This window comes from Punica granatum, chromosome 5 (genome assembly GCF_007655135.1).
Source record: "Punica granatum isolate Tunisia-2019 chromosome 5, ASM765513v2, whole genome shotgun sequence".
NCBI lineage: Eukaryota > Viridiplantae > Streptophyta > Magnoliopsida > Myrtales > Lythraceae > Punica > Punica granatum.
In genome coordinates, this window is record NC_045131.1 from 3,112,054 (window position 1) to 3,121,979 (window position 9,926).

Here is a 9,926-nt window from a genome sequence, read left to right on the forward strand (position 1 = left end):
TCGACTCTCTTAAAATAAGCCTTAAATGAATAACATATATATTTCGTAGTCAAATATAAAGAAAATAAGAAAATCTTTGTGGGCCTCCTGCTAAAAGACATTCCTTTACGAACATATATGATAATGATTCGATAAGTCTAATCGGGTCAAGTCCATTAATAACATGACTTATTGGTCCAATTCAAATTATATGAAACAAATATCCATAAAAAGAAATAAAATAAATCAAGAACATATGTTTTCACCCCGAAACAAACATGACTCGTCATATTTATATTGTAGTGAAACTTATATTCCCGGTGGCACGCGATAAAAGAGGTAGCATCACGAACCGACTCGATTATAACTTGATAAGCCGTATAAAAATCAATCATTAGCTGGTCGATAAGTTCTAAGTGAAAATAAATTTATTTACGTTGAGCTGAAATATAAAGAAAATAATAAATTTTTAGACGGCTCCCCACTAAAAGACATTCCTTCACGATCCGACTTAGTAGTTTCCCGACAAGCCTTATTGGGTCAACTCCATTGAAAAACATGCCTTATTAATCCGATTCGAATTAAATGAAGAAACTATACATAAAAGGCAAATAAATATAATATAATCTTTAATCTTTGATAGGCGAACCGTTTTAAAATTGAAACATAAAGAGCCAACCCCTTAGTGACCCGTTAAGACTTATCGGGTCGACTCGCCTAAAATCGATCATTATCTAGTCGATATTCCTTAAATGAAAATAAATGCATGCACTTTGTAGTGAAATATAGTCAAAATTATAAATTCTTGGCGGACTCCCCGCTAAATGACGTATGTTCACAAACCGACCCGATAAGGCTTATCGGGTCGGCTTCGTTAAAAACACGTCTTGTCAGTCCTATTCGTTTTAAATGAGACGGATCTGCGTGTAAAACAATTAAATGTAAACGGAAATCTTCAATCAATGATAGCCGAACTGTGAAAAAATCAAAGCATAACGAATCGATTCGTTATTGACCCATTAAGGCTTATCGTGTGGGTCGCTTAAAATAGATTCTTATCGGGTCAATAAGCCTTGAATGAAAATATATATATATATATATATATATATATTTATATATATGTACGTTGTTGTGAAATATGAATAAAATAATAAAATCCTTGTGGGCTTCATAAAAGAAGTTCCTTCACAAGCCGCATTGATAATGACCCAATATGCCTTATCGGGTCGACTCGATTCAAAACATTACTCATCGAACCAATTCAATTTAAATGAAATAAATATACATAAAAGCCAATAAAATATAAAAAAATCTTCAACCTTTGATAACCGAACCGTTTAAAATTAACACGAAACGAACTGATCCGTTATTTACAAGTTATGGCTTATTGGGTCAGCTCGCTTACAATCGATCCCTACTGGGTCAATAAGCCTTAAATGAAAAATTATAGAAATGGATATTGTAGTGAAATATAAATAAAATTATAAGTTCTTGGTGGACTCTCCGGTAAAAGAATTCCGTTCACGAACCGACCCGATAAGCCTTATCGGGTCGACTCCATTAAAAGGATATTGTATCGGTTCGATTCGATTTAAATGAGGCAAATATACAAAAATAAAAAGCAATTGAATACAATAAAATCTTTCATCACCGATAGCCAAACCATTAAAAGGTCGAGGCATATCGTACCAACCCATTAGTGAGCCACTAAGGCTTGTTGGGTCGGCTCGCTCAAAATTGATCCATAACCGGTCGATAAGCCTAAAACGAAAATAAATATGCATAGATTGTTGTGAAATACAACGAAGATATTTAATTCTTGTTGGCGTCCTAGCTAAAAGACGTTCATTCACGAACCGATACAATCTTGACTTGATAAGCCTTATCGAGACGACTCCATTAAAAGCATATAATACCGGTCTGATTTGATTTAAATGAAACAAATATGCATATAAAGCAATTAAATGCGACAAAATCTTCAACCATTTATAGCAGAACCATTAAAATTTGAAGCATAATGAAGTGACCCGTTAAGGTTAATTGGTTCGACTCTCTTAAAATAAGCCTTAAATGAAATAACATATATATTTCGTAGTGAAATATAAAGAAAATAAGAAAAGCTTTGTGGGCTTCCTGCTAAAAGACATTCCTTTACGAACATATATGATAATGATTCGATATTTCTAATGGGGTCAAGTCCAATAATAACATGACTTATTGGCCCAATTCAAATTATATGAAACAAATATCCATAAAAAGAAATAAAATAAATCAAGAACATATGTTTTCACCCCGAAACAAACATGACTCGTCATATTTATATTGTAGTGAAACTTATATTCCCGGTGGCACGCGATAAAAGAGGTATGTGAGACCGGCCTTTGCCAAATGCACATATATAGGCACACATATACATATCCATATGCACATGCATGGTTACAGAACATACATGTATATAATATATCATAATTTGTGGCTAGATCTTGAAATGTATATAATATACCACCACTTGTGGCTGGAATCTTTATCTATATGAAAAAAAAACGAAAAAAGTGAAAATCAGATAGAGATATGAGTGTAGAATGGGCCAAGTGGCCTCCCTTCAATAGCCCTTTTCTTCCCACCGCCTTTGACCATCTTTGACCACTTTATTTTTCTTCTTTTCTTCCTTATTTAAGTCATACCCTCCCTTGCTCTATCCCTAGCTAAAAGAAAGCGAAAATGAACCAGAAGAGAGAGAGAGAGAACTGAACTAAGTGGAGAAAATTCTTGGAGAAGAAGAAGAGGAAGAAGACTAAGTTGGAGTATTGATTAGTAAGTTGATTATCTATGATTTAAACATTCATATTTACTATGTTGTACATAGTTTGTGGCTTTTCTTGCATCCATCTTAGCTGATCATGTTTCAAAAGGTTAGTTTACGGGAATTTAGTTAGCTTTCCTAGCTAATATAGGTTGAATTGGATATATTTGAAGTTAATCTCATGTTGTTTTGGAATGAGTTGGTCACTTATATAAGCTGAAAAAAAATTCGGTTGTAAGGCAAGGGGCAAATTTCTTAGTTGAGTTAGGATGTTTCTAATACACCCAGCTATGCCCTTCTGAAAATCGATATATATACACATCGATGTAGACAAGTGTGTGTACATATGTATATATATGCATATATTTTGCTCTTGAGCTAATTGTGGATTAGAGAAGGGATCTGAGTTGAGAATTTATCTTGCATTATAATGATATCATGTGATGGATTGATTGACTAAGCTCTTGTTTATTTGTATTTTGGAACCAAAGAAGTACTTAGAATTCCTTGCACTCTTCTTGAATTGGGCTGATCAAATTGGTCATCCATTTGATATAAATTGCAACGTATCCTAAGTTGATATAAATTTAGGAATACATATGCATATCATTTTGCATCATTCCTTATTATGAGAGTTAGCTAGAAATCGAAAAAGATAGGGAGTGAACATTGTCTATTATGAACGTCTTACATTATAGCTACATCGATGAAGTAACACGGTAGTTAAACTGATGTAAATTTTTACTCTTATTCAGCATATTATCTAACCTTTGTGCTTGAATTGAATAGGGGCTGGGGAGACGGAGACTATACCTCCGGAAGGCTCGACTCATTAAGTGGTCATTTCAGGGGTGTTAGTGAGTACTTTCTTCCATCGTAAAATGATAATAAATATATACATATATGTATGGTTATAGAGGTGATGGTGACTGAATGATTGCGGAACATAGTTGATGTGTATGCTTAGTACGCTTGTGATTGTTGGACTATAGCCATGGGACCGCTAGACCCGGCGGATTATAAAAGGGGCCTGATCGGCCGCCGAACCCTGCGGAATATAAATAGGGACTTGATCGGCCGCTGAACCCGGCGAAATATAAATAGGGACTTGATCGGCCGCTGAACCCGGCGAAATATAAATAGGGACGTGATCGGCTGCTGGACCCGGCGGAATAAAAATAGGGGCCTGATCGGCCGCTGGACCCGGCGGAATACAAACAAGGGCCTGATCGGCCGCTGGACCGGCGGAATATAAATGAAGGTCAACTCTTACCGCCAGAGGTTAATGGGCGGCCCCCGCTAATGTGATGTTAACATATTGGTTCATTTTACTTTGGAATATAGTACTCACTGAATTGCAGCTCGCCCCCTGCATACATTTTTCCAGATGAGATAGGAGCTAGACTAGCCGCACAGGAGGACTTTGGATAACGGGGATCAGCGCAAAGGATTTTGGCAAGTAGGCCAACCCATAGTATAGGTAGTAAGTGTTCGTAAATGTTACAATCCTGTTACGACCTGAAACTTTTATTTAGTTGGTTTAGTGGTATGGTTGTAGCTGAACACACTATTGAGATCATAAATGTACATTAGAATCCGTTAGATTGATTATATATTCATGTAGAGCATGCGAGTTAGTTTAAAGGTTGGATGTGTTATAGAAGTATAATATATATATATATATATATGAAAACTTTTCGTTCAGTCTGTATTATAAGATGGTTGCAACTGAGTAATCTTTGAGAGTTTTATGCATATATCTGAATTCGTTAGGTGGTTATATGTTTATATAGAGTTTGCTGGGTTGGTTCAATGTGTTGGGAGTTAGGAAAACGGATTATACATATATGAGTTGCGTATATGATAATGGATATTAAGTAGTAGAGGGGAAACTCTGCAATAAGTTTCGAGTCGTGACATTTTTGGTATCAGAGCCTAGGTTATAGGATTCTGTAGACTTAGTGTGCCTGATCCCCGTTCTTTTTTATTAGTTGCGGCCCAAAGACAGGATATATCTTATCATTGTGTTTGTTAAATGCTTGGTTAACTTATGTTCTGTTTAGGAAAATTCGCAATGGGACCCAAACGTGCAAGGCGGGGTCGACGTAGATACCGTACTGCCGAGAATTTAGCTGATCTGAGTACACCTGAGCCGATGACAGAGGAGCAAGTGTCTCAAGCTCCTCAGGAAGCTGCTGCAGCTCCTAGGGATCAAGATCCACCAATCCACCAGACATTAGTAGCCATGACTCGTCTAGTTGAACAGCAAGCGCAGCTAATTGAGCAACAAACGGCCTTCTTCCAGAGGCAAGCAGCACAGCCGAGTGCATCCACGTCTCACATGGAGCAACAATTGACGCCGTATGAAAGGTTTAGGAAATATGGTCCATCTAGTTTTTCGGGAAGTGCTGATCCTATAGAAGCGGAGAATTGGATAGCTGGAATGGAAAGAATTTTTGCAATCATGGAGGTTTCAGACAACCAACGTGTGGCACTTGCGACATTTATGCTAGAAGGGGATGCTCAGTACTGGTGGGAGGCTACTCAGAGACGGCTGGACCCGAACTCCTCACACGTTATCACTTGGGCTGAGTTTACGCAAGCATTTTATAACAAGTATTTCCCAGCCTCGTTTCGGCGCGCCAAGGAGCGGGAATTTTTGAATTTGAAGCAAGGGGACCTCAGCATAGCTGAATATGAAGTAAAATTTACCAAGTTGTCACGTTTTGCCCCTACATTAGTAAGTGATGAAACTTCCAAATACAGTAGGTTCTTGGATGGATTGAACCTCAATATTAGGTCGCGCGTTTCCGTTCTGGAGATCCCATTATTTGCAGACATGTATAATAAAGCCATTATCGCTGAGGAGGACTTACGAGAGGAAGTTCATCAGAGGGAGCAAAATAGAACTCGGCCTAGTAGCTCACTTGTAGAGGGTTCCTTCCGACCCCCAAAACGAGGCGGGTTCATTCAAGGCTTCAATAGAGGGAAATCAACTTATCAGCAGCTTCCGCAATGGTCTCATGAAGATAAGGGCATGAGGAGTCAGGGTGGTGGAAGTTATGGTGGAACTAATCTCCCGAGGCATCAAAATTGTCAGAATTGTGGTCGATTTCATTTCGGAGTTTGTCAAGTGCAGTCCGGGAGTTGTTTTCATTGTGGACGTCGTGATCACTTAAGAAACAATTGCCCACAATTAAGGAGTGAGGGGGTTACATGTTTTAGATGTGGCATGAAGGGACATGTATAGAGGAATTGTAGGCAGCCTATAGTAGCAGCGTCTAGCAGCGCTAGTGTGGGCAATAGGCCATCGGCGATGAAAGGCCGTGGGCAGATGAGTAGCAATAAGAGTGTTCAAAGCCGAGGGGGCGGGTCGATGGTGAGCTCAGCGGGCCAGGCAAATAGACCAATGTCGCAAGGTAGAGTATTCACCTTAACGAAGTGGGATGCAGACGCTACTCCTACTGTTGTGACGGGTACATTAAATCTCTTTAATAAACCTGCTCATGTACTTATAGACCCAGGGTCCACTCATTCATATATCTCATTGTCATATGCCATGCATTCTGATAGACCACGAGAGTTATTAGATAGTCGTATGTCCATAGCTACACCGACAGGGGAGAGCGTAGTGGTTGGGGAAGTGTATCGCGGTTGTAGGCTACACTTAGGGGATAAGGAGATGCTAGTAGATTTAATACCCTTAAGCATTTGGGATTTTGATGTTATTCTCGGGATGGATTGGCTTGCTTCCCACCATGCTTCGATGGAGTGTTACAAGAAGGAGGTTATCTTTAGAATACCAAATGAGCCTGAATTTAAGCTTCATGGAGATCAGTTGGGTGCTCCATTCAATGTTATATCATTTCTCGAGGCGACGAAACTTTTGAAAAGGGGGTGTGAAGGATATTTGGCACATGTGGTTGCTACCGAGGTCAACTCACCAAAACTTAGTGAAATTTCAGTAGTCTGCGAGTTTCCAGAGGTTTTTCCTGATAATTTACCTGGTCTTCCCCCTGATAGAGAGATTGAGTTTACTATCGAGCTAGAGCCCGGTACTGCGCCGATTTCCCGTGCACCGTATCATATGGCCCCGTCAGAACTCAAGGAATTGAAAATTCAGCTGCAAGAATTGTTAGAAAAGGGATTTATCAGGCCTAGTGTATCTCCTTGGGGTGCTCACGTTTTGTTTGTGAAGAAGAAGGAGGGCTCGCTCAGATTGTGCATAGATTATCGATAGTTGAATCGAGTTACGGTGCGCAATAAATATCCTTTACCTAGGATAGATGATTTGTTTGACCAGCTCCGAGGTGCTACCGTCTTCTCGAAGATCGATCTTAGATCGGGATACCACCAGCTGAAGATCAAGGACTCTGATGTGCCCAAGACTGCTTTTTGCACACGGTATGGACATTATGAATTCCTTGTAATGCCTTTCGGGTTAACAAATGCTCCAGCAGCTTTTATGGATTTAATGAATAGAGTCTTCCAGCCATATCTTGATCAGTTTGTGGTGGTTTTCATCGATGATATACTGGTATACTCGAGGAATCGGAATGAGCATGAAGAACATCTCCGAGTAGTGTTGCAAATTTTGAGAGAAAGAAAACTTTATGCTAAGTTTAGCAAATGTGAGTTTTGGTTAGATCGAGTGGGATTCCTCGAGCATGTGATTTCAGGTGATGGTATATCAGTGGACCCCATGAAGATTGAAGCTATCTTGAATTGGAATCGTCCTACAAGTGTAACAGAGGTGAGGAGTTTCCTAAGATTAGCTGGTTATTATCAAAGATTTGTGGAAGGATTCTCCCTTATTGCGGCTCCCCTGACTCGGTTAACGCGGAAGAGTGTGAAGTTTGAATGGACAGATGAGTGTGAGCAAAGTTTCCAGGAGTTGAAGAAGAGATTGACTACTGCCCCAGTGCTCATTATTCCGTCCACTGATGAGGGATTTGTGATCTATAGTGATGCATCTCATCAAGGCTTAGGCTGCGTATTAATGCAATGTGGCAGAGTAGTGGCTTATGCATCTAGGCAACTAAGGAACCATGAGAAGAATTACCCGACGCATGATCTTGAATTGGCAGCTGTGGTATTCGCTCTCAAACTTTGGAGACATTATTTATATGGAGCAAAGTGTGAGATTTATACAGATCACAAGAGTTTGAAATATTTGTTTACTCAGAAAGAACTCAACTTGAGACAGAGGAGATGGATAGAACTAATCAAAGATTATGATTGCACGATCAACTATCATCCAGGAAAGGCAAATGTTGTGGCAGATGCACTGAGTCGGAAATCATTAGCAAGATTAGCCGGTATGTGGAGTGTTCACAACACACTTATTAATGAGTTGAGGTCATTAGAAGTTAAATTAGAGGCGACTAGTTCTGGAACATTGATGGCTATTTATGATGTGAAACCAATGCTAATTGATCGAATTCGAGAAGCGCAACAATTAGATCCATTTTTGGTAGAGATGAAAAATAAAATTAAGGAAGGCAGAGTGAAGGAAGGCAAGAAGTTTGAATTTCTTTTGAAAGAGGATGACACACTCATGTTTGGGAATCGAATTTGTATACCTGATGACGTTGAGTTAAAGAGAGAAATTCTAGCACAGGCTCATAGCTCACCGTATGCGATGCACCCCGGAAGTACTAAGATGTATTATAATTTGAAGAGAAGCTATTGGTGGTATAACATGAAAAAGGAGATAGCTAAATTTGTTTCCAAGTGTCTAGTATGTCAACAAGTTAAAGCGGAACATCAACATCCATCTGGGTTATTACAACCTCTTCCGGTACCTGAATGGAAATGGGAGAAGATCACCATGGATTTTGTCTCAGGACTTCCACGAACACGAAGAGGGCATGATTCTATATGGGTGATAGTTGATAGGCTGACTAAATCCGCTCACTTCCTACCAATTAAAACGACATTCGGTGCTGATCAGTTGGCACAATTGTTCATTAAAGAGATTGTGAGGTTGCATGGTGTGCCGGTATCTATAGTATCAGACAGAGGTTCCTATTTTACATCCAAGTACTGGAATAGTTTTGTTACGGCTCGGGGCACGAAGTTGAATTTGACCACTGCTTTTCATCCCGAATCAGACGGGCAAAGCAAAAGGACCATTCAAACATTTGAGGATATGTTAAGAGCGTGTGTTATAGAATTTCAAGGCAACTGGGATGACTACCTTCCTTTGATGGAATTCGCGTATAATAACAGCTATCAATCTAGTATTTGAATGGCACCATATGAGTCGCTTTATGGTCGGGCTTGTCGAACATCTTTGTGTTAGAATGAAGTTGGAGAGAGGCAATTAACTGGGCCAGAAATAGTCGACTTAACAGCTGAAAAGGTCAAGGTTATCCGAGAAAGATTAAAGACGCTCAAGGGCGACAAAAGAATTATGCAGATAAACGAAGAAAGGACCTCGAGTTTCAGCAAGGAGATCGAGTTTTCTTAAAAGTATCACCGTGGAAGGGTATTCTGAGATTTGGCAAGAAAGGGAAGCTTAGTCCCAGATATATCGGGCCATACAAGATTCTAGAGCGCATTGGGAAGGTGGCATACCGGTTGGCTCTACCCCCTGAACTATCCCGTATTCATAACGTGTTTCATGTGTCAATGTTGCGTAAGTATATACCAGACCCATCCCATGTTCTGAGTTATCAACCGGTGGAGCTAAATGAAGACTTGACATATGAGGAGGAGCCAGTGGAGATCTTAGATAGGAAAAAGCAGGTCCTCCGAACCAAGAGAATTCCGTTAGTAAAGGTGTTGTGGAAGAGTCATTCGATAGAAGAAGTCACTTGGGAACCCGAGGATTCTATGAGAGTCAAATATCCATACCTTTTCTCGATATCAGGTAAATAATTTCGAGGACGAAATTTTTATTAGTGGGGCAGATTGTGAGACCGGCCTTTGCCAAATGCACATATATAAGCACACATATACATATCCATATGCACATGCATGGTTACATAACATACATATATATAATATATCATAATTTGTGGCTGGATCTTTAAATGTATATAATATACCACCACTTGTGGCTGGAATCTTTATCTATATGAAAAAAAAAACGAAAAAGTGAAAATCAGATAGAGATATGAGTGTAGAATGGGCCAAGTGG